At 45.0% G+C, this 26503-nt stretch overlaps 1 protein-coding gene across 11 annotated transcripts in view; it reads right to left on the reverse strand.

Moving 5' to 3' along the window:
* Positions 1–26503, reverse strand: part of DAB1 (DAB adaptor protein 1) — a 413920-nt gene that overhangs the window by 192800 nt on the left and 194617 nt on the right. For 9 of the 11 annotated variants that reach the window (XR_013183324.1, XM_077182569.1, XM_077182563.1 and 6 more), the window contains exon 2: positions 18869–18940. The gene's annotated coding sequence lies outside the window, so the exon portion shown is untranslated. Of the gene's footprint in view, positions 1–16698; positions 17133–18868; positions 18941–26503 lie in introns of those variants that run through there. The other 2 variants (XM_054638366.2, XM_077182565.1) reach the window with 1 other exon arrangement.

A 26503-nucleotide genomic window follows, 5' to 3' on the forward strand; every position in this document is an offset into this window, starting at 1 on the left:
CCCACAGCCCCTGGGAACTCAGGTTTCTGGGAAGAGGCAGAAGGCAGGACTGAAGGAAAAGAATTACTGACACTGCTCAAGCACTCCCCCAGCAATGGCACCCCTTAAAATCGTGCAGATTAAATCAGCAAGTCCCTTCCAAGGAATGCCTGCATGCAGAGAAGCCAAGCAGGGCACCTTCCAACCCTGGCATTAGTGGTATATTAGTTGTATATATTGGTATATATGTGTATTTATTCTGTATATAAACTGATAAACCACTCAAACTGTCTCTTTGGAAAATGGGAGAATTAGCTTCCCAAAACTGCACATTATGCATTAGACTAAAGTGTTTTGGAAAGAGGGATGTGTTTCTGCCACTGACCATCTCTGGAAGTGAACAGGGTTTTTGCTCCCTGAGCAATGTGGAACAAATCTGCCCTGCAGTGAGGCAAAGAGACTGAAAAAAACTTGAGAATCTCCAAGGTAAAACTATTCTATTACAAAATCACATTGCTATGCAGCACTCATTCCTCTGCCTATTTAAGCTGAATGTGAATGTAGGCTGCTATAATCTTGTATTATAAAGAAAACACCAAAAAAAAAAAAACCAAAAAGACATACCAACCTCTACTACAGATACAATCAAAACAGGTTTTAATTATTTGCAGGCAGTACTTTGCCATGTACCACAGTTATTCATTTATACTTAAAAAAATAATAACCCTACTCTATTTGATAGTTGGTGATACTGAATTAATAATTTGAGCAAGTCAGGAGGAAGTTAATGTAATCCTCAATTTGCTTTACATCTTCAGAGTCACCTAGGGCACTTTACAAGGCAGGTAATATTATCACAGCTGGACACCTTGGTAATCTTCTGAGCCCTTTTTCCTTTTCAAAATAAATGTTACAGATATACCGTGATACTGCTAAAATAGCTGTTAATTTACTTCAAAAGATGAAAGAAAACAGGTGAATTAACAAAACTCCATCACACTGAACAGAAATTCCAGCAGGGCACAGCACAAATGGGAGATCCAAGGCTGAGGCTGGACCAGCCATGAGAATCTCCAGTCACATCTCCCTTTTTAAAGGGAGGTTTGGATCCAATTCCTCCACCCTGGCTTTTGTTCACCCTGTGATCCAAAGCTGTGGGGTTTGTAGAAGATGGCAGATGCTCCAAATGAGCAGACTTGGTATTTGGAAACCTCAGCTTGGCTCTTGGAGGCGGAACCTGAAAAGAGAGGTGACAAGGGCCCCAGAATTAAACTATTCCTCTCTTCAGTCTGGTGTCCACACTCTGGAAACCACTTGGAAGCTTCCTGGATCCAAAATACCAAGACTGGGATGGACTGCAGGGAACCACTGCCAGCTTTCTGCCAGCTTTCTGTGTCCAAGGAGCCAAATGCTTGATTTAAACCAGTAAAAATTATGGGTTTTTTTTTACAGAGGACAGATGAGAGATTTGCTGTGAGCTGGGGGAAATCCTGCAGCCACCAAGAGCCTGAGCAACACCCACTGCACCTGCCCAGGTGGGGCAGCTCAAAGCCCCAAGTGCTGCTCATCACCTGCAGCATCTTCAGCTCCCCAGGACCCCAGCAGTGCTTCCTTATGGGCACCAGGTAAAAAAATTCCTAATGAAACCCACAAAAAACCACTATTGAAATAAATCTCAAGGTATTTCGTGATCCTGTTTATCCCTATGTTGCCTCCCAGCACCATTCAGGAGATCTCAAAGTCAGTCTCACATGAACATTCCTCTCAGACTCACTCTTTAATTTATATGGGATACTGTTGCCTGCTCTTTAAATAGAACTTAAAAAAAAATTAAAATATATATAAAACTCATTTACACACATTTGCATATCAGAAAAGCCTAATCAAAACCTCCCTGATTTCCATGTCAGCTGTCACAGTTGTTTTAGCAATCAGCAAGCTTATATAAAAAAATAAAACCAAAATATATTTGTCTTCTTACATAAACTGTTATAGCAATGTAATGGAAAAAGTTAGATATCTAAATGGCACTGTAAAAGCTGTAAAAGCTGGAATGATTGATTTCATAATGTTTCCAGGAATTATAAATAACCTTTAAGTGTCTCCACTGCTTTGATTTGCATAAGCAATTGAGAGTTCATTAAGCAGGGATTAAAACAAAGCCGAAGCAGTGCTGGGGACTTGGTCTGAGCAAGGACCTGGGTCAGTCAGTGCTGCTCCAGCCTCAGCTCTCCCAAAAAGCTGCTGCAGATCAGGTGGTGAGGTTTTGGTAGTGGGGAGCCAGAGCCAGCCTGGATCAACCAGCAGAGATTCCCCAGGATCAGCTCTGGGGTTACTCTGTGAGAATTATGTATAAACCAGGGTGTGTCAGCTTGAAACAGCGTGGATGGGAGCTTCACAGGACCTCCAGTGGAACTTGGAGTCAAGGAATGTAATCACTAAAGCTGGGAAAGTCCTCCAGGACCATTGGGTCTGACCTCCAAAATCACTGAGTCCAACTGCTAAAACTTCACAGGAAACTCCCAGGACTTCCACAGAAGTCCAAGCATTCCAAGCATTTTCCACCACTGCCAAGGCTGGAATTTCCCCGTGGTGAGCACCCACACAGCATCACAAACACACACAAGGTTTTGTGGCCTTTCCTGCCTGTGTCAGAAATGAGAGGCTTTTGCTCCTTTGGCTCTGAGCTGCAGCTCCAGGTAGTGGTTATGGGGCATGGAAAGGGAGGATGGGAGCACAGGGGAAGGAATGAAGACAAGGGAAGATAATTGAAGGTACCAGTGCACTAGTTATGTTGCATATATCTCATATAATTAGTATTAATAAGCTGTCAGTCAGAAGATGTAGTTGTTAAAAGGCAGTTTCAATGGGGGAAAATGATAATTGAACTCCTCCATGTATTTGTCTGTATTATTTATTCTCTTGTTTTTTCAGTTCACTGCCACAGGTTCATGTTTAGCAGAAGTGAAATTGAAGAAGTAAATGAGTTTTCTTTTTTTTTTTTTTGTTTATTAACTAGGAAAAAAAATTAACCTCTATTGCTCTGAGCAGGGCCAGCCATAGGAGGGAGGCTCAGAGAATGTCAGTGGGTCAGTTCTGCACTTGGTTTTCACTCAAAACACAGGGTTTTCAAGCCACAACTTTGCATTAATTCTGTTTTGATATAAACACTTGTTCCTGTGGTACCTGACATGGTACTGCTGCTCCTTTATTCTCAACTAATTCTCTACTCCCTCCAGATGCTCTGCCTCATGATTTAACACTGCAGTTCCCAAAGCTGGTCAAATCATGTGCACTGAATAACATATTCAATAATTCCCTTCCTTTTTTATTTTAATTTTTTCAATTGTCTGCAAGCAGTTTACAGTGTTTCCCAAAGCATCTGTAATGAGGAATTAGTCCCTAAATATTTTATACAAATAGTTATTTAGGATGTATCTTGATCAGAAGCACTTTGCTGCAGATTCAGCTGGGACAGAAGGATTTGGATTTAATTTGTACTTCTGACTGTAAATTGGCCACATAGATACAGCTCTCTTTCCCTGCTTTGCAGAGCAGCCCTCATGACAACATTGGTGTATTCCAGGCCCCAGAATTCCAGGTTAAATTAGCTGTGATTGCTCTGGAATATCCCCAGTACATCACCTGCACTGGAAGTATCCTTAAAGCTCAGAGCTACATAAAAATATCCCATCCCTATTTTACAGAGTCTGATGTGACTTTTTGCATGGAGGAGCTATTTACCCATGGAGAAATCCTGAATTTTATCCCCAATGTCAAGAAACCTGGACAGAGAGCCTCACTCAGGCCAATTTATAGATGAGGAAGTTTTGGTGACACTGGCACGAGTTGCCCAGAGAGGTGAAATCCCATCCCCAGAAACATTCACAGTCTGGATGAGGCTCTGAGTGACCTGATCCAGCTGAAGATGTCCCTGCTCATGGCAAAGGGTTGGACTAGAAGGCCTTTAGATGTTCCTCCCAACCATTCTGTGATTCTGCATTGTTAGGTTCCCCTCAGGAGCTCCTCTAGCACAGCTCCCTGCCTCCCATCACCCCTCACATCCCAGTGGGGCTCTGGGAATTCCTGTAAACACCAGGAATTTCTCTTCTCTGTGTCACATTAATAAGAAATGCTGCTATTTTTTTTTTGGTCACTTGCTGAATTTAAGGAATCTGTAAGTCATAAACCCTTGGCACAAAGGCTGCTCTGACTTTCAATTCTTTGTACAATCCCAGAGGAAGTAACTGAAGGCCTCGTTGGGCTGGAATAGCTCCCATCAGCTCCTGGTATCAAATGAAACATTCCTGAACTGGTACCATTCCAAACAAGGGATAGGAGACATTTTCTGACTCAGCTACTAAAGGAAAAAATAGATCTTAGTAAAAAAAATGGGAACTGGGACACTTCCAGAGCCCTGCTCCTGTGCGGTAGCCAAGGTGGGGCTGCAGAGAGGCCAAACCTCTGGCCTGGGCATATCCCATCTTTCCAGTGGCTTGATATGACTAATTTGGATTGCTGAGGTTGGAGGTTTGTTGGGAGAATGCTGATTCTTTCCTGACTCTAATTAATTAATGGGGATGGTCTGTTGCAGTTGGCAAGTGTGAGGCCTGTTGTGTGTTGTGGGTCCCAGGAGGAGGTGAGAGATGAGAATTGACTCCAAGCTCTCAGAAGGCTGATTTATTATTTTGTGATATTATATTAAAAGAAATGATACAGTAAAACTATACTAAAGAAAGAGAAAGGAGCCATCAGAAGGTTAGACAAGAATGAATAATAAAAACCTGTGACTAACCAGAGAGTCCGACACAGCTGGACTGGGATTGGCCATTAATTAAAAACAATTCACGTGGAACCAATCAAAGATGCACCAACCTCCAGACCACATTCCAAGCAATCAGATAATTATTGTTTACATTTCTTTTCTGAGGTTTCTCAGCTTCTCAGGAGAAAAATCCTGGCGAAGGGATTTTTCAGGAAATATCATGATGACAGAGGCCCCACGCCATGCTCAGCAGAACAGGAGGATCAGAGAGGCTCAAATCCATCTGCACCTTCCTGGAATTCCTGAGACCCTGTCAGCCCCAAAGCCACACACTGAAAATGGGCTGCTGGAGCTATTTGGGACCTCCCTCTGGTGACTCCTTCCTTTCCTCCTCCTCCTGCCAGGCTCCAAGGACAAAACACATGATTCTGGTGTTTGAAAGGACAGGGAGGAGGATGGAAGAGGAATCAATGTCCTTTCAAGGCTTTTCACCTTTTCAGGATGGAATATTTGCGAGGAGCTTTGGATGGGGGGAGTTGGTGGTCATTAAATAGCTTGTCCCAAAATTACAAAAAAGGATCCATCTGAGGCACAGCTCGTTCATTTTCAGGATGCATGGCTGCTCCTCATCCTCCCCATCCCTGGGGGGAAACAATCACCACCCCCTGGCAGAGCAAGACACTCCCAGAGACTCCCCAAAAACTGCTGGGGCTCCTCTCAAGCCACTGCTGATACAGGAGCTGACCCCACCTCTGGAGCCACAAATCCAACACATTTTCCAAGCTGCTTATTTACATAGGGACAAAAATGATTTTCTCCCAACCAGGTTTTCTTGTGTCAGTCGTTTAACATGTTCCTGTGGTTTTTTCCCTCCTTTTCTTATTACCTTTTCTGATAGTAAAGACATTGCAGATGGGCATCAAACTGTGCAAAATGTAAATTATGATTGGGTAGAGTCAGAACATAAAAAATAAGTTATTTGGATATATTTTTTTTTTCCTAAGGACCACAGCACATATGGCATGCTAAAAAAATGTCTCGTGTTCATTAAGGCTAAATGAGACAGGTTAGAGAATCATGGGCACCAAATGGAAAACTTGGGGAAAAAAATGCTGGCTGGCAACTCATTCTGCTGATAATATTTTTTGGATGTTTCCCTCCTGCCCTCTCTCCCTCATTTTTTTTTAAACTGCAAGGACATTTTTGCAAATATTTCACAAATATCTGATGGCTGTTGCTTAGGAATCTGTCCTCCCCGCTGTGCCTTCCTCATTTGAAGGTCATAATCTTCAGTTTGTGAAATCATAATTATCTGGCTAGCCAGTAACTCTGATGTCACAAATGGAGGATTATGATGACTTCAATGAAAAAAGCAGCAGCAGGAGAAAATGAACTCGGCCACCGAGAGCATGTTTTCCTCCCCACCCCTCCAGAAAAAAAAAAGGATATAGCTGAGAAAAATATCAGCAGAATGATCTCCAAATAGACTATATTCTGCATGGCATCAGTGCCTCTTTCAGAATATGAGGTTAATTTCTGCCCTGTGCCAGTTTAATGCAGGCTTCCACTTCATTTTAACACATAGCAGGTCTTATATTTAATGTAATAGCAGAATCTTGCTACTTCTTGTGGAGCTCATACAGGGACCTCAGAGCTCTTCCATAAAAATGAAACAAGCCTCCCTATAGCACTCAGGAAAATAAAATGGCCAAGATTCACCACAAGGTCACCTAAACCCAGGGCTTTACTACTGCCAGATAATTCTCCACTGTATCAAAAAATATGACAAATAAACACTGTCTGTCACATTAATAAAGTATTTAATGGCCAACTCTCCTTATTGCTTTTTATTAAGCATCCCTGCCAACCTAATGCTAAAAATTCACTGACATATTGAGTGACAACTTCTCTCCCCAAAAATCACAGAATCCAAACTGGTTTGGAGGGGACCTTAAAGTAGTTGGAAACAGGACAGGGATGGCAGCACTGATTTTCCTCCAGGACAGATGCTCTGGGAACATGATTCAGCAATTCTGAGTGTCATTGTTTTGAATAAAGCTATCAATGTTTCTCCTGAGGAGTTTGGAACACAAGAAGATTTCTACTGTCACTATAAATGCTAGTGCCTGTCTCCTGAGCTTCAAATAATGTACATTTCAATGTTCCTGCCTGCTTGAATGGGACATTAAAAGAGCTATACTCTGAATTGCTGATGTTTTATAAAAATATGAACTAATAGTGCAATGACAGGATTCTACTGTCCCTTCCCATTGCTGCTCTCCATGTGCCAAAGCAGCACTGGGACCAGCCACAAATCTGGGAAACGTGGTGGATTCTGCCACAGGGATGAGAACAAAAATACTGAATGCTGGAGGTTTGGAGGGGGGGAAAAATGCAATTCCCTGATCATAGCCATGTTCCCTGGCACTGGGCTGTGTAGCTCAGAGGGGAGTAAGTGGCAGCAATTGTCCCCTCACAGAGGAGGTGCCTTCCAAAGGTGTCTCACAGCAACAGCATCCTCAACGTCCTGGCTGCAGAATTTGGTGGGGAAGGGGAGAGGACTGGGGGAAATAAAAGCACAGCAGCTGTAGTGCCACAGGCCCCTGGCCCCTGGAATATGTTGGGAGAGCACTGTGCACACACCATTCTCAATCATTAGGAACAGCATATGGTGGGTTGGTGCTGGTGCTGCCTTTCCCTGCCTGCCCTGTTTCTGCTCAAGGTGTGAGTAAATGAGGAGAGAGGAATGCTGCTCACGTGAGCAGAGAACTGCAGGGGGAACAACCATATGGGGTCAGGAGGATGTGTCAATTCTTTGCTGCCACATCTTCATCAATTGTAAAAGCTCCAAAGAATTATTCAGTTTTGTGTCTGCGTGGTCAAAACCTTCCTGTGCTTTTTTCTGTTCTCACGGCAGCTGAGAGCCCCATCATTGGTAACAAGCTCCCAAAGCACAGAGCACAACACCACATTTACAAACAAGGTGACAACAGCTGGGATGGCTCATCCAACCCTGAGGGCACCCCACAACCTCTTTCTGTGTATTCACTGCACAGAGGTTTGTGAAATCAGCCAAAACAGAGTCAGACAAACACCCTGGACTGTGCAGGGTGGCCCAGGGGTGCCCAGAAGTGGGAGGTGGGTCCTGAAAACGCCTTTCACATGGGCAGCTTGGCAGAAGCCATGGCTGCCACTGAGGATGGCAGGCAAGGATCAGTGTTGGAGCAGCAGGAAAAGGCACAGGGATGGTGTAGGACAGGAGTCCAGAGAGAGGCACAGGCTCAGAGCACTGCACAGACATCAGCTGAGGCAGGTGTGGTGCCAGGAGCTGGGCAACAGCAGGACCAGGACCCGTGGGGGCACTGGGAACTCACGAGATGTGCACAGGACAAAAGAGCAAATCCATTCACCTCAGTCCAAAGCAGGATTGGGGATTTCTCCTAACATTCAGACTGCTTTTGATGCTGTGAAAGGTGGCATGAGAAATGCCAGTGCTGCCAGAGGAGCTGGGGATGGTGACAGGCACTGCTGCAAGAGCGACTCAAGGAGAGGACTCAGGAGAGGTGACCCAGGGCTTGGTGTCACACGTGTGGGGTTAACCTTTGCCACCTCCCTGTTCAGCCCACTTCCCCCTTTAATGAAGCAGCTTGATTGATGCACGAGTCATTTGCCTTCTTAAGAAATTTATTAAGTGATCATCTCTTTTTGCCCCCTCCAGATTTGTCACCTGGAAGGGGGTAAATGGTGTGTGAACCTGCAGTGCTGTGCCACCAAAGGAGTTCCAGCAGCCCCACGGGTTCCCTGCTCTCCCATCAGAAGGGGGGGCTCCCAGCACAAGGAAAACTCCTCCTGCTGCTGCCTCTGATGCTGATGGCCTGGGAATTGCAGATGATTTTCCCTCCCTGGATGACACAAGGCTTAGCAAGAGCTGGGGAGCAGCGCAGCCCTGCTGACCGAAATGGGGTCTGGCTCCATCTCAGTTCAGCAAACAGGAAATCCAAGGAATGCAGTGAGGACCAACTCCATGGCTAATGTCAGACATGTTTCAGCACACTGCTGAATCAGATCCTAATCTCCCACTCCCCTGGCATCCCAAAACATGAAAACAATACAACCACTCCAAGAATATGCTATAAAAATAATTGCTTTTAGTTTAAAAAACTGAGTTGTAAAACAGCCACAGACTTGCAATTGGTCTTAATCTCCCTGCAAATGTCATTTTACATTAGATTCTTGTTTTTCATTCACAATTTGAATCAAAAAAGTACTTCTGTTTTAATTAGTTTTATAAATTTGCTGAGCTAAATGAATACAGCAGTAAAATCAAAACTGCAGAAAATGTGTGTAATCTCAGCAAAATGCATTACTTCTGGAACAAATTGTAAACCTAAAAATTAATTAATTAAATTTATTAAAATAATTTGAATTTAATTATTTGATTAAAATTATTTGAAATGCCAAGATGTGAAAACTGTGAATTAAGCTGCCACAGAAAATCTACAGCTCATTTTAATAAACTGCAATAGCCCCAGCTACACAATTCCCTGCTCCAGAGAAATCAGCTGGGTGTGTGGAGACAAGCAGTTCCCACGTGGCCAAAGAGAGTGGAAGAGTTTTAAATTCATTCTGTGACACCAACTGGAGACTTTTGTTCTAGATGATAATCTCAGTTTTCTCAAAACCCATTACAGTCAAAGCACAACTTAAATGACACTTCCTTTCTTGTGATGGCTCAGTGTCAAAGCACTGTGAGTGATGGATTAGCAATGTTTGATTTCAGCTTCCAGGACATTAATAATCATGGGAAATTGCTCTTATAAGCAGGGTTTCCTTGCCCACTGTCTGCTCTGCAGATTGCTAGGACAAAACCCAACCTATAAATGCAGAAATTGTATTTCAGTATAGCTCTGCCAGCTGGCCACTCCATTATGCACCTAATTCCTTCTACTTGGGCTTCTCAGTAGGGAAAAAACCAAATTCCTAAATTGAATACACCTTAGGAATATCAATTTAATTAAGAGGATGACAAGAGGAGATAAAGGCAGGAGGCTGTTTATTACCAGAATAAATTTCTCCCTGCACTGCACTGGTACACCTGTGCCCATGTATTGATGTTTTCTAGTAGGAAAAACCTGTGCAATGCTGTGGAGAACACCAGCACCACAGGTACCTGTGTGAGCTGAGCAAAGGGGACAGAAATCTCACTCTGAGCTGCAGGAAAGGGAACAGATGGTGCAAACATTCACACACACACACAAATTCACACTTTTTCATGACATGAGGTTACTTCCATGCTTGAGCTCAAAAGGGTTATGGCTGGAGTTAGTGATTCTGGATTCTGCACTCAAATTGATTTCCTGGGAGAGGACTGCAGCAGTGAGGAGCTGAGGTGGAGCAGGGGGTGAGGCTCACAGGGAGCCACACGCAGACTCTGCACATCAGTGCTTCTCTCCAGCTCACTGAGCCCTCCCATGCCCACCTCCAGAGCTCCTGCAGGCCCCATGGAGCTGCCTGTGGGCTCCAGCATGGCCCCACACACACACACACAAACAGCACCCACCCAGAGCACACAAACAACAGCCCAGCACCCCCAGATGCTTTATTTAAGAACATGCACGCAGACAGTTCTCTAGAAAGCACACTCCATAAATAAAACATGTTTAATAACCCAAGAAAACCAAACAAAATAAATAAACCATGCTACTGACTGGCAACCTCCTCTGCAGAAGAATCTGTAAAACACTTTCCAGGGTTTGCAAAGTGCCTGCCTGCAAAATATTTTGCATGATACAGTGCTATTCCTTAAACAGCTGTGATGGGCCACATGCTGCAGCAGCTGCCAAACTCCCTGCTGGACAGCTCTCCTGCCCTCCAACCAAACCTGCTCAAATTCAGCTGGAGCCAGTGCTCCATTTTATAACAGCAAGGTACAATTTATTAGGAAAAAAATAATGATGACTGTGTTTTCCCACTGCTGGGAGTCAGTGAGGTGGTTGTGAGGTCAGGAATGCCAGGCCAGCCTGTGCCAGCTCACTGCCCAGCCTGACAGATTCCCCACAGACCATTAAGGGAAGCAGGGAAGCCTGAAGTGCTGAGTGATGTTCTCACAGCTTTATATTTCACTTCTGGACGCTCTTCTCACCTGCAGAATGGAGTGACACGAGTCACACTGAGGTCTGAGCTTATTCTGGGTTTATTTCCAGCTCTGGATGAAGGACTGCAGCCACCCTGACCCTGTGCTGATGCTGGAAGTGATCAGGCAGCACTCCTGCTCCTTCCTGCTGTGAGGAAAAGGGTGGGAGATGGGGAAGGGGGCAAATGCCTGGTCCCAGGCAGGAGGGAGATGTGTCCCTGGGATGCAGCACGAGTGCAGCCTGCTGAAAACCCCTCTGAAACTGCTCTAACAAGGCTCTGCCTCTGGAAAGGGGCTTCTCCACTTCAACTGCTCTGTGTGGGTGGGAGGATCATTCCTATAGGAAAGACTGGCAGGACTGAAGCCAAGTTTGTAGGAGATGATTTCCAGAGTCAATTTGTTCTTCTCTGCCCTTTTTCTTTTCTCTGTATAAAGCTGAGCACGCAGGAGAAGAACCAAATCCAATTGAGCATCACCTAATTTTGCTCAGAACAGAAGCTCCCTTTCATTAAAAATAAAAATCCCTTGTAATTCCATCCATGCTGCAATCTGGTGAATTACCAGAGTGGATTCTGGACAGAAAGCTCCTGCTCTGGGGTGAGCCCTCATTGTTGGCTCCCTTGCTATGCACTGCACACAGCTTGCCTTGTTTCACAGCCAGAAGTGCTGCTGCATCTTTTTGTCCTGCTCTCCCCACATCCCAGCCACTCTTCTGTTGGATCTGTAAGTGCCAACAGGTGGGAAGGGGCATGGGGAGGGAGAGGCTGCCAGGGTGCTCCAAAGGACCATCTGTGTGGGCAGGGACTGCACAATCCCAGCCAAGGACACGGGAACATCTGTCTGCCTCCAGCTCTCCACCTACTGCAAAGGTTACGCACCATCGCCGTGCCAGCTGTGCCAGCACCAGTTTAACACAAAACACCCCAGCAGCAGCCTGTGGGGACATATTTTTGTTGTCTTTAGCCATTTTAAAAACAGAAAATTCTGCCTAATTGAAAGCTGGCGTGCCCTCCCACTTCTCCTCACACAGGAGGACTTACTGGGGTAACAACAATTTCCCCCACGCTCCTCATTGGTTTTGCTGCAAATAAACAAAAGTTTCCCACTCTGCACTTTCCCTTTCAAAGACTGCTGCCAGCTCTGACATTTTTTATATTCCTCTGAGTAACTAGTGCCAAAATTTCTCCAGTCTTTACCAGCAATGAAAGCAGCAGCCTCAGAGGACTCGTGCACACAGCGGTGTGAGCACACTCCTGTGAGCACAGTCAGAGGTGTTTCCCAGGTGGCATTCAAGAGGAGGAAGATGGAAAGCTGTTCAGTTACTTCTCTGGTCTAACATAACCTTGAAGGTTTGGATCCTTTTTTATGTTTGAACATCATGCTCTTTACACATGTTCTGCTAATACTTTATGGCCTTTTTAGGGAATACTTGGTGGAGGCACGACCTAAGGAATTCACAGAATTCAGAGTGACCACGTTGGAAGAGACCTTCAAGATCATCAAGTCCAACCCAGCCCCAACACCTCAACTCAACCCTGGCACCCAGTGCCACATCCAGGCTTTGTTAAACACACCCAGGGATGGTGACTACACCACCTCCCTGGGCAGCCATTCCAGAACTTTATCACTCTTTCTGTAAAACACTTTTTCCAAATATCCAACCTATATTTCCCTTGGTGCAGCTTGAGACTGTGTCCTCTCCTTCTGTCAGTGCTGCCTGGAGAAAGAGTCCAACCCACCTGAGCACAGCCACCTTTCAGGAAGGAACGGGACCTTCATCCCAGAGTCAGCCTTGAAATGTGTCCCCTCTCCACATGACATCTTTTAACTCCCAAAAGCATCACTTACTGTCATTTTTATGAGGCTTTTTGATGCCTGCTTGTAACTCTCTGCCTTTCCAGGTTCCCTCCCTATCCCTCATCCCCAATGAGCTGCCCACCGAGCAGCACCGCTGCGGCTGGCACTGCCACACTCCCACCCCGCCAGGCTCTGCTTTCCAGAGTTTGTTTTCTACAGCAGCCACTGGGAAATGAGGCTGCTGTGCCAGGCCACTGGCTGGATAATGAGTTCATTCTCCAGACCCACTGAGAGCAAGGTGCTTCCCTGGCCCATCTGCTCTCACGGCATGGCTCCGGCAACGCCGTTTGCAGGGAGAGCAGCAAACACCTGGCGGAGCTGCTCATGTGCAACAGAGCCCCTGCTACACACACTGCAAAGCCTCCTCAGCCTAAAAACAGGAAGAGACAGAGCTCTGGGATTACTTCAGAGCCATTGCTGCAAATGCTTGAACTGGGGGGGAAAAAATTTTAAAAAATCAGGAGGAACAAAGCCTCCAGAGGGCTGAAGCACTCTTGTAGCGCACACATGGCACAGGCACAGCGCTGTGTCTTGGTCACCTCTATTTCCTCCAGGTTTTCTAAGAGAAATAAAAGCTCCAGGAAAGTCACAGGTCAGAAGTGGTCAAAAGCAAAGATCTAGAGAAACCAGAACAAGAAATTACCCTTTATAAGTTTATCCAGCTTTGACTGAAACTGGCACACCTGACCTCAAGTTAAAAAGCCTAGGTACCATCTACAAATATTTCTAGAGGCAAGGAAAACTAGTACCATTGTCAATTGGAGAAGGGATGAATAAAAAGTGGTGGGGCATCGAATAAAAAGTGGTGGGGCATTGGTCATTATCTTCATTAAATTACTCACTATTGAGTAATTTAATTAGTGAGTAATTTAATGAAGATAATGTGGGCTCTGTAATGCCCCACCTCCTCAGTACTAAAGTGTGGCAGCAGATGACTGACAACACCATATTTCAAATTGCCTTTAAAAAAATGCTTTTAAACACATTGTCCCACAGAAGGTGCTGCTGGTTGACATGAACAAGGGGCAGATGTGAGTGATTCATTAATGCCTGGAGGCTGCTGAAGGTCAGGAGAACATCCTCCCTCACATCCAACAGGACATGGTAACCATGAACTCTCACCGTTAGGTTGGGATATGAGCCAGCTATTAGCAGCAGAGCTTGCTCCAGGTAAATCCTCCACAGCTGCCTATTATCCCCATCACATTATTCCTCCTGACAGAGGCAGCACTGTCCATATAGATCACAGGTGCAATCCAGTATGGAAATCCTATTTAGATGTGCAATACATTACTGTCTTCTCCCTGGCTGTACTAATGTCTGAATTAAACTGTAATATCTCATGGCTGGAACCTTTCTTTAATTCATACTGCAGACCCCTCACACAATCTATGTGCTGAACAAAGTAGTAAATTCACCTTAACATCTTTATGCTTTCCCATAGTCTTTAAATCATTCATATCCAGACATTCTGTGTGTTCTGGATTGGGTGGAAATATTTCTAGCACATAACTTTTCCATTAATGGTTTTGGGGAATGAACTCTTTGAAGAGGAAGCTCTGTCCTTTAATCACTGGAAGAAGAGCAATGCCCACACCTTACTGCTGCAGGATGAGCTGGAGAAGCCCCTGGGATCTGAGCCATCCTGCAGTGAGCTCCCTCTGAAGAGTGGCTGGGATCAGGCCCTGAATCCGTCCCTGGGGAACATGGGGAACTGCACACACTGCAAATGAGTGGCTGGGGGGTGGCATCTCCCTCCCTTCACCTGTGTGCTTCCCCTGTATGGGCAAAGAAGCCCAGCAAGCTCCCCTTTCTGTCACAAGGTGAGCTGCAGAGAGTGCAGCCCTCCAGATGGACTTCCCTCTAACAACAAATGCAATTATTCACCAAGACTTGGTAAAACCTTGAAAGCAAGTTCAGAACAAGCTCCACTGCATCATCTGCAGGAGCTGAGGGGGGTGAACAACAGAGCTGCCTGTAGGAAACCAAACCCTCGCTGCACAGTACCTAATTTTTAGACATCTTCCAAAATCAGCTTCACTGAGACACAGCAGGTAAAAACCACTACTAAGTACAGCAAAACACATTAAAACCACATTAAAGGATTTGGCAGAGCTCTCTAAAATTCAGAGAAATATTTTCCTTTGCAAGGACCCTGCACACCAAGACCCTGCAGCCTTTAGGGCATTGATGACACTGACTGTCCCTCTCTTTTGACAGCTGCACTTTTCTCCATCAACTCCTTTCTAACCCAGACTTAGAAGGACCCACAATCGCTGCTGCAGAGGCTGGAGGAGAAAGGAGGTTGTTACACTGTGAAATCCCTCAAGCTGATCTTTTTCAAATGTGTTTATCCAGGACAAAAAGCCCCTTGAACTGCCACACCAAGAGTTGGCAGAAACTGGGTCCACGAGGCAAACTTCTCCTTTAGAGCCTCCAACTCCCTGCATACTGGGAGAAGCAACTGTACCAGCAGCTGACTGGAAATTTATCCAAAATTCTCATGGTTTCTTTCACCCAAAAATTGTTTCCAGTCTTGCAGGGTCAAGGAACATTTTGTTGAAAGCACAAAAACTTGCTTTTGAAATAGGAGAATATTGCAGGCAAATGTCAGCATGGTGCTACAGCACAGTGCCACTCTGTGTATTGCTTCCTTAGGTACTCCAAATTTCTGGCCTGGGTCCAGCCTCTCAAACACAATGGGTTCTCCCCAGTGCCATGTGTTACCACAGGTCTCTCCCTAATTCTGAACCTGCTCAGAGAGGGTTTGTCCTCCTGCAGTGCTCTCCAGCTGCTGCCTCCAGCCTCTGACCTTTTGAAAGCTACCTGGGAAATCCCACATTTGGTAAGAGACTTTTTAAAGCAAACAGTTTACATATGATTAATTCTTCCTGTAGACCTCAAAAAAACTTCCTTCCTGATTAACAAAGGTCACTGAATCTCAAAAGTTAATGGCAGACACTTCAAATATATTACAGCCCTTCTCTAAAAAAAACCAAAAAACCAAAAAACGAAGTAAAACAGAACAGGGTTTGTCTGGAGAAAATAGATGTGGCAGAAGAAAAGGCAAGAAGCTGGGGAGGAACAAACTGGAAAACTGATAGAGGAGAAGCTGGAGAGGAATAGGGCAGGAGCTCTTGCCAGAACAGCCCCAGATTCAGAGAAATAAATATATATCCAAACAGTGACTCCTGCTGGAGTCACTGGGTACTGGGATATCCCCTGAGTACTTTGGGGTTGCACTTTCCCTATGAAAATGTGAAGAGGGAATCCTCAATCATCTTCCTGCACGTTCCCATCATACCTTTCTCTATAAAGCAGCCATGACTTTGCTACCCTGACTGATCCATAAAAAATTCATAACTGTTATCCATGCTCAGTAATTACAGTGTTAATATTTGGGTAATTTAGAAGTACCTTTCTCCAGCAGAGTTCAGCCTGTGCCACTGACTAATGCACAGTTTAAGTGTTTATGACTAAAACTCTTCTCTCCTCTTTTCCTTCCCCATTCATACCTCCAAAATGTTTTCAAAATGTTAGTGAAAAGAGGAATTTGAAGAGGGAATCTCATTACTTCAAGGCAGAATTAAAAAATTATGAAATGCATAATGCCCAATTTATCAATCAAAGCAAACTGTGCAGTACAGACACACTGAAAGCCCTTCACTCTCTAATCACTAATAGGTAACACTATCAAATTCAGCCCTACACTCTATTAGAATTGCAGTAGAAAAGCACTTAGTGTAATGCCCAGAGACAGCTCACCAAATACTGCTCACTTGGCTCAAAGACAAGGCTGAAGATGTTAATAATTTGAAAGCTTCCTTAACCAGTGTACTTTATCAATATGCCCAGAAAATGAAATAAAATACCTATACACAATTTCTGTAGATTAAAAAAAAAAAAAGTCTGACTTGTATTCAGCCCAAGAGCTGTGAGTTTTTTTCCCAGATTTGTGAATTACCTGTGGATGCCTTGCTGCAGAGCCCATCCTCTCCCCATTGCAAACTGCAGGAACCATTTCCATTCCTTCTTTCTGACCACATTAATTTCAGGCTTGCTTGTAGGAAGATTTTTTTTTTCTATGTCCTCATTTCCTAATTCCTCATTTTCCCATCAGTCTCCAAGCACCACAGACATACAGTGTTGGCAGAGCAGTGGTGAACTTCATCCAACCTTCTCTCTCAGTTGTGCCTTCTTTCCTTGTCTTCCTCCAAGGGAGGAGGCAAAGACACCGAACCTCTGTGACCAGGTCCAGTGCTCATGTCCTCTCTTTTCATGTTATTTTCAACCTCAAACTTCAGATATCCTAAGGTTTTCTTACTCTCCAGAGTAAATGTCACCAACAGAGCATCACTGTAAAGCACCCAGAGCTGGAGCAGAAGCACCCAGCTGCAGGCAGCAGCACAGTTGTGACAGGGGGACGTAGCAAACACCGAGTTTACTCACAGACAGAGACACTGTGAGCTGGTGACAAGCAGTACAAAGACTTATTTGATGCAAAGACAGAATGACTGCATTGCTTATGTCAAAAAAAGATCAGTGGAAGCATAACAACAGAGCATTCTGCATGCTACACACACCGCATAAAGCACAAAAAATACTCTATGTTTCCTGCGCTTTTCTAGCCTGGTTTCTCAGGAATAAAACAAGAGCTGTGCAATTGTTCTGTCACTCATTGCTTCCCCAAATAACTTTTGAACCTGTTGGCTGATCTCAGGTTTGACAGATAGGCTGAGGTCTCAAAGGGATCACATTCCTATCAGATGCGTGAAAATAATAGAGACTCAAACCGGCGTCTTTGCCGGGCTGCCCCCCGTGCTGTGCCTGCCTCTGCTCTGAACCTCAGGGGTACCAATTAGCCCACGAGCCAGAGCAGCTCTGTGGAGCAGGGAACAGCTGGGGCAATGCTGGGATTCTTGCTTACGTCTTCAGACAGAGCTCCCAGCAAAAACATCGGTGCGTGTGCCTCCCTCGGGAGGAGGGATCAGCGCTCCAGCCACAGGACACGGCGAGGTGAGAGCTCACATCCATCCTCCTCCAAGCACAGAAAGGCACAGCAGAACCCCAGAATGCCAGTGCTGCCAGCCTGAGCTGGCCTTGGTGTGCATGGTGCTCACTGTGTCCTCAAACCCCAAGCCACTGATGGTGCCAACGCTCCAAGGACTGCCCTGTCCTCCCAAGGCTCAGCAATGAAAATTTCTTCCTCACCCTCCCCTGCCTGCTCCTCAGCAGCAATTCAACCTCTGAGCTCCTAAAACACATGTGCATTTTCTTTCTGGCATCACCAAAAAAAATAAGAGAAGCGTTGCCTGGCAAAGAGTAAGATTTCTGTTCAGTTTTAAGGGGATGTGTATGACAGGGAAGTTACAGGACTCTCATTCTAATAGCCAATGCTGCTAATTAAAACTGTTTTGGAAGATCTGCAGCCAGCATATAAATCACCCCTCTATATGCTATAAATAAGAGGCAGATACAGAATTGAATAGCTCCCATTTGTCAACGGAATGAAGAGATTTGATTGTGTCTTTTTGAATAATAAATCCAGACATACCTAGCAGGGCATGGAGAGTTGCTCCAAGTGTCTCTTTTATCAAACAACAATGATTACATTATAGGGTTTGCATTATGGGCCATCATCCATTTCTCTTGTTTTCTCATTTATTGCTGACATCCTCCCTCCCAGATGAAGCATTTTGCTCTGCACAGAACGTGCTCATGTAAAGATCTCAGGAGCAAACACTACTGAGTGTCCTGATGCAGGGTGCACCTACCAGGATGTATCACAGAGCAGAAGGGAGTTTTGTAGGGGAACTGAGCTGTGGAAGACTAAATACACAGGTTTTTCAACCTAAATACACAGGTTTTTCAACCTAAATACACGGGTTTTTTACCCCATCCTTTTTTTTCACAGTGCTTCTAAAGGACACTCAAAATGCACTGTGTATCAGACAGAGGAGAATCAAATCATTCTTATTGGCAGTGGATGTCCATTTATGCAAAACAATGCAGAGAACCAAAAATAAAGTCCTGAAGATAATCTTAAAACATCGTTGAACAATGGAAACTCCAAAGGTATCCACACACAAGAAGCAGATACTTAATAATAATAATAACAATAATAATGACAATACCTCTCTCCTGTGTGGAAATCTCTTCCCAACCATGAACACTACATTCCATTCACAGCCACCATGTCTTTCTCACTGGAAAAAAAAAACAAACAAATGGGCACCAATTAGAAAAGGGCATTTATTAATGCTAAGTTCAGAGTAGCTTCAAATTTTGCACATGCACTCATAAAACAGAAGATTTAGGATTCCCTGTCACACGGGAGGCTGCAGAAGGTTAATTGAGTTCACTGTAGAAGTATCATTACCTCTATAAGACACCTAAGGAAAAAAGCACAGCAGTCAGGTTATGAAGATAGATTTATTTTAAGCCTTTAAAACTATTTGTCAAATTTTTGCCCTCTAACAGGGTGAGGATTCCTCTCGCTTTGTCCCTAAATTCCAGTGCAGCTGAACAGCAACTTCCACAGCATTTCCTCGGCTGTGGATTTCACATGTTTCCCCCAGAGATGCCCTTGTCCCACCCACTGACAGACTGACACAGAGAAGTCATGACCTCTGGCATCTATTCCCCTTTTCCCAAAGGAAACGCATTCTCTGGGGTGGGCCACAGGATTTCCTCTCCCCTGCTGAAGGAGCAGCTGGAAGACAGCGAAACCAGCTCAAAGAGCTGCAGGGAAATTCCTGTGGGCTGCGCTTTTATCTTTGCTTCGGCTGGGGCTAAAAATGGGGAGAAACAAGGGGGAAATCTTCCCATCTGGGCTCCCTCATCACCCCTTCCAAAAAGGGCAGCTGTGGGACCTGTGGTGCCCTCAGTATGGAATAAACAGCCTGCTCCTCATCTGCTCAGGCTGGTAAAGCTCTGACCTAGGTGTGCTTATTTTACCAACAGTGACTGTAAATCTGGATGATTTTATTATTTTGGTGTTATGCTTGCCAATAAAAAGGAAAAGCCAGCACGAGCTGAAAGGATTTGATGGCTACAGAATTGAGTTCCCAGTCTGCCTCCCTAGGTGCTCACCGGGCTGGCTGCCCTCCCCTCGCTCCCTGGAGCTCCTGAGCCTGAATAATGTCCCAGGCACCTCCAGCCAAGCCAGGACTCCCATGTCACCGACTCCGCAAGGACTTCGCAGTCACTGTTTTGTGCCTGATGATGACACAAAAGCCGCTGCAGAGCAATTCTCAACGCAGGCACACACACAGAGAGCGAAACAGGCAGATGGGACTCGGAGCACAAAGAGGATAAAACATCATTTTAACAAAATCCATTTGTTCAGATGACCCCAACTTGAAATTAAGGTGTTAAAGCCCAAGACAAAGCGGATTTCTGATTGGCAGCCAGTGATGTCAGCCCTGTGCCAATTACAGAGGGAATTCATGTGGCTGCCTTTAAAAAGAAATAATTCCCTCTCTGATACAGCAATAAGACATTGCAGACAGCCCATTTGCCGGGGATTACGCGGCACTTCTCAGGTAGTTAAAGTCACTGAGCCTTTTGACCTTGTGCCTCCTAACACTACTGGAGGCACAATCACCCAGGGACACGCTGCTTATCATGTGTGTCTTATTGCTTAAACAAAACCCAGCCACCCAGCAACCTGAGCCCGCCACCCCGGGCTCTTTGGCTGTGAGTTATTGCGCCGAAACAACACGAACATAATAAACAGCACTATTTATTAGCTTATTCTATGATTTCAGAGATGACTACACAGGCTGAGAAAGTGGAGGAGAAAGCGCCAGGCTGGAGTGAAAGCATTTCTCAGGTCACTGCTTTAAACACAGATTTTTCGTGCTGCCGCGATGCTTGTGCAGGGCGAGTAAATCTTTGCAGGCTGCAGTCCTGAAGTGGCTGGAATTAATCGTCCCTCCAGATGGGATCCGAGCTCACTCACTGCCATAACGTTCAGCATGTAATGAACACCAGGCAAGGTGAAAATTGATATCAAGAGCACTTCTAAGAGCTAAAAAGTTAACACCTAAATTGGAAATCAATATACGCTGTAAGTATTGATCAGCTGAACAGAAACCCGCAGGTTTTTGCCTCTGCTGAGTGGATGCTGTTGGAGGTTGAGCTCAAGTTCCACTGAAACACCCTATTTTAATAGTTATAAAAAAAAAAACAACAACAACAACAAAAAAAAAAAAAAAAAAAAAAAAAAAAACCAAAAACAAAACACAAAGCAACCCAACCTTATGGAGTGATGATCTAACTTTACAGAGTGACTGTCTAACCCTTCCTCAAGTGCCTCCATTCTGAACGACCAGGAACGTGCCAAGCCAGGTGTCTTTAGTGACGTTTTTACTGTCCCTTAGCTTTTGAAGCCAATCTTTTGTCCTCAAGACCAACAGAAGAAGCCAGAGCTGAGGAGCAGCACCTTTGAGGAGGATGGGTGGCCTTTGTGGACCTGTGCCTGGTGATGGGGCAGAGATTTGGAGCTTGCTGAGCACATGGAGGCCCAGGTGTCACCTCTGCAATGCAGTTCTGAGCTCTCCTCACTGTGCTTGCTCAAAGGCACCTCTGCTGCCTTAGGAAGGGGATCTCTGCACAGTGCCCTGCTCTGGTGGGACACAGCTCCTTGGGTCAGCAGTGGGTGAAGAGCAGCTGCAGAATGTGTCATCCCATGCTGTGTATCTGCTCAAAGCAAGCTTTTCAGACACTGTGATGAATGAAAGAGCTGTGAAAAACAAATGTCTCATTGTTTGAGTCCTCCAGCCTGCGAGGAAGCAGGAATTTCTGTGCTCTTACATCAAAGAAACACTTGACCCTATGTGATCAATTCCTCCTCCTAATTATTAAGTGCTGAAAGACCTGAACTTCTTCGAAGTCTCTCAGGTGAAAAGGGGCAAGAATATCTCAGAAAAGGTTAGAGAATCCGTACATTTCTATAAATATTTGTTGGTCTGCATTCCTTTAACTTTGCATGATTAAATACAGCCTGCTTCTGTTCTTCCACTTTATCCTCCGGGGAAATTTATCATCAAAATTATTGTACAGCATTCATTACTCTAGCCTCATTTAAAACCTTGCCCTACTTATTATTTAGGCTGCAAAAAAAAATGTTGCTTTGTATAGTATTTCCTATAATAGTCTCAATCATTACATTTAAAAGATTGCTGTAAGGCAGCTTAGCCTGCATTAGAGGAAAATAAAGTGGGATGCCATAGTTAAGTGTTACAGTTCTAATTCAGCTTTTGTTTCCCAAATCATAACAATGCAATGTTTCAGTTCCTTAAAAGGCTCTCGCTGCTCATTAGCAGCATCCAGGACTTCAGCCCCTGGAATTCAAAGGGACATCCAGTGGTTCTTCTCCCTTAAAAATGGTGGGGAAAGGCAGAGGGATGGGAAGGAATGGAAGGGAGGCAGGAGGCTCCATCAGTTAAGAGGTGGGGCTGTCTTTTAAATCAGTGGTGCAGGGAACACACTCAGCTGTGACAGAGCAGCAGGGAATGCAAATAAATTATGTTTGCTTAACCCTTACTCAAAATCTGTTTAGGACAGAGAGACAGACACGGCTGTTGAAAAGAAACAAAAGCAGAGTTTAAATGGAGGGAAACAAAATTAACTTAAATCCCAGTAATGCTACGTGAAGCCTCTTAATTTGGGCTCCTTCAATAATGAGACTGCTCTGATGCTGAGTACCATTGCTGGCCTTTTAGACAACACTGTATTTGTGTTTGTCTAACCCTTCTGTGCTCCTGAGAAAGCCCAGCTGGTGCTGCACAGCAGACCCTGCTGGGGAGGGGAGCAGGGAAAAAGCATCTCCTCCCCATTGGCAGCCCCACCAAGATCTCTTCCTACATGGGCTGCAGAACCAAAGACTTTGGCTTCTGCTTTGACCACATCAAACTCAGACTGAAAGCACAGGGTGGGCAAAAGCCGCTCATTAACACAGCACCGTTTTTGGAGGTTATGTCATGTATTTACTGTTTAGGGTGTTCTGTCCTCCCTCACTGCCTTCTCTGGACCTGACTGACCTCAGAGGCTTTTTGCTACCCCAGACCTGGCTATCCTTCCCTCTCTTCTCCATCTCAAACCAGAGACCTACAGGACTTAGGAACACAGAAGGAACCCCTGGTTTAACCCTCTGTGATGGTGAAAATTCCCCAGTTATTCCTAATCTTCACTTCAGGATTTGATTCCTGACTCTACTTTTCCCTTTTACCCACCCACCTTGTCTTTCTGACTGTTTTCTACAAGGGGCCTTGCAAAGACCTTTCAGCATCGTAAATAAATGAGATAAGCCAGTTCCTCTCTCTTCCTTTCGTATTGACAACTTCAAAGACTTCCAAGAGATTAAGAGAGAAAGACTGTAAGTGACCTGCTGGGTCATCAAGCCTAGGCTTTCCCTATCACTTCCAGCCATATCCTACACTACCTTTCTACTGGATAAGCCTGATCTTATCAGCGCCTCCCAAATGTTTTCTTTTTTTTTTTTTTTCTTATCATTTGAACCAGTTTACGAGGTACAAATGAAAGGCTTAGTGGTCTGTAACTCCCCGGATCGTTTTCTTCCTGGTGTCACTAGAAGGCACCTTGTCCTTTCTATCCATTGAGCACACACATTCCTCATCACCCACGGGAAGGGAAAAAGAGAGGTGAGTTTTGGTGGAAGGAAGGGAAGAGAGCAGGATGGTGGAGTTAATGTTCATACAAGAGATGTACTGCCAACTCCGGTACGTGCAAACTGGTGGAAAAATGAAAATTCCTATTTTATCATAGAATCACAGAATGGTTTAGGTTGGAAGGAACCTCAAAAATTCAATTCCAGCCCCCCTGCCACAGGCAGGGACACCTTCCACTGGAGAGAGTGGTCAAAGGAGGGATCAATACTCTCCTTGGCTATTATTTTATCATTAGACTTCACAGACAAATAAATATTATTTTCTTTTCTACCACTAATTGTATGGATTCAGAGCTAATAATGAAAAATATGCAACACCTTGCTATTAGTCATGCACCAAACACAGCTCTCCCATCATTCTGGTCAGCAGAGGCTGTTCCTGATGGGTTCTGATGAGCTGCTGATGCTGGAAGGACTGTGCTCATTAGCTGGGCTGTGGAAATGGGGCAGATCACCCTCCACCAACCCAGAGTTATCCCAGCACCCAGCTCTGGGTGCCAGCAGCTGCTCAGCACACCCAGATTCACGTTGGCAATCCTGCTGGCTTTCAATAAAATCTGTGTTTGGAAAATCCATAATGGTAAAACAACCCTATCATCATAAAAGGGGTTTCCCAGGAGGGAAGTATTCTGTGCAGCCTCTCCCCAATCATGTAGATGCAGAAAAACCTTTAGGCCTGTAGCTGGCTGCAAAGAGCAGCAGAGACCTCACCCAAAGGGGGACACCCTTAGGTTCAGGACCAGGAGAGGCCAAACCTCACTGCAGTTCCTTGGTCATGGGTGATTTCCAGGCAATCAGAGCCACAGCCCATTCACCCACGTGCTGCACAAACCCTCCAGGTTACAGTGCTCACACACAGGGAGCAGCTTCTCACCTCCTCTGGCTCCCCAGTCCTCCTCTTCCACACAGCAAACACCTCAACAGGGCACATTTCACCTCCTGAAGCCGATGTTGGTGCAACCAAAGTGTCCCCCCAAAGCAGGGTCCTGGGAGCACACAGGGGTGTGCAGGGCTTGAACTGCAGAGCACCCCCTGAGACAGCAAAAATGAGGATTGGGGTGAGGCTGAACAGATCCTCAACACTTAGAGAGGAAGGGGAGGAAGACGTTTTAATATTATTTTTTTTTAGTGATGCATTAATTCTATAACTTGCCATACAACCTTCTTTTCTTCAGAAAATAATAAGGGTACTGTTTGTTTTCTGTAATAATTTGGCACTGCCCTCTCTTTTATGAAACAAATCTATTTGTACTTGGATATTCTGAAAAACAGCAAAACCCTTACATAAGCATTTAGGCAAAAAAAAAATTAACCAAAACACTTTCAACCTAACATGACTCCCATGGAGAGCCTGTTATGGCCTGACCACAATCCCCATTCCCAAACATCCTGTATTGCTGGGCAGGGAGGAGGTAGAAGAGTTGGGCATGAAAAACTGGACTTGGGTCTGAGAAGAAGTGGAAGGAGGTGTATTAGTTTTTGTCTTTTTTTCTCACCATCCTACTCTGTTTTTAAGTGGAGATAAATCAAAATAATTTTCCTCAAGTCCAGTCTGATTGTATCCCACCATCTCCATGTGAGAGCCTTAACAATGCCATCCAATTCCTGACCCCCAGATGACTTTGCATCAGCAAAAAGGAAAATCACCAGCACTGAGGGGATGCTTGGGGGATTATCAGCTGCTTATCAGAAGGTGACTCACAGAAATCACACACCTCCTCCTCCATCTCAAACCAGGAGCAATGAGCTGTCAGGTTGGCAAGAGTCTTTTCTGTCCCAGACCTTCCAAAAGAACTGATTTTCAACATTTTAAGCAGAAATGTCCAAGTCTCTAACTTGAAGGGATACATCTTCTCCTGTGCTCCTTTTTGTAGATTTTACAAGAGGTCAACCAACAAAACAAGGTGGTCAGACCATCAAATGCTTGCTGTGCTTGAGGTGGCTGATTTTGACTCCTGAGTAGCTGGACCTAATTCTCTGCCAGTTCACTGTCACCTTCCTGTCCCCAGCCCCTGAGCCTCTCATCTGTTAGAAATGAAAGGTTTGGAACAGGAGCGAAGGTCATCTCTGCCTGTGCTTCTGTTCCACAGCCAGCGTTGTAGAACAAATACTGATGAGGATCATGATGATAATGAGGAAAATAATAATGAGCATTGATCTCGATGGAGATGCTCCTCTGTTCTACCCAGGCCACTGAGATGAGACTCAGGAATCCCCAGACATAAAGGATGTGTCACACTAAACTTTAATTAACAGCAAATCACAACCCAAATGACACATCCCCCCCTTCACACTCTCAATTTTCATAACTGACTTTTCACAATGAAACTCCAGGGGACATTTGAAACTAGAGAAGAAAGCAAAAAAACACTTCTGCCTCCACATGCAGCTGGTTCTGCCAAGGGAGCCATCCAGCCATGATTCCTCTCTGATTTTGTACAGCAGGAGCCACCAGCAGCTTCAGCCTGGTCCAGGGAGAGGCATCAGCAGAGATGAGAGGAGAATTTAGGTCTGCTGTGCTCCAGGGAGACACTCTTTGCACTGAGGTATTTCACAGCTTCCCCTGCTGTGACCCCCTTTGTGTCACCAAGCAAACCCCAGCTCCCACAGCTCCACTGGGTGATGCTTTTCACTGCTCCAGCATTTTCCCCACTCAAACAAATTAACCTGGTCACTGTGAGGGACAAGGCCTTGCTGGCCAGGTGCCCTTGCTCCAGCAGGGAGCACTGGGGTCACTCGTGGAACATGGCATAAGCAGCTCTACAGATTTCCAGGGAAAATCCCAACTCCTGTAAGGAACAGAAGAAATAATGCTCAAAGGAAAGTTGTGTAGCTGTGAATAACTAAAAAGTAGTATTCAGGAATGAAATATTTACTTTTTGGATATGAATTTTGCTGGTGGTGTTTCTGTAATATAAATATTTTAATCTTGCTTTCAAGTGCCCAATTTTTCAGTTTTTTTCCCAATAAATATGAAATATTTTTTGATTGGCACACTTCCCTATGGCTGCTCATACAAGGCACCAAGCAGGCAAACATGGGTTCCCTTTCTGTCAAAGCCTAAGGGAGATCTTGT

The sequence above is a fragment of the Agelaius phoeniceus genome, chromosome 8 (genome assembly GCF_051311805.1).
Source record: "Agelaius phoeniceus isolate bAgePho1 chromosome 8, bAgePho1.hap1, whole genome shotgun sequence".
NCBI classification, from domain to species: Eukaryota; Metazoa; Chordata; class Aves; order Passeriformes; family Icteridae; genus Agelaius; species Agelaius phoeniceus.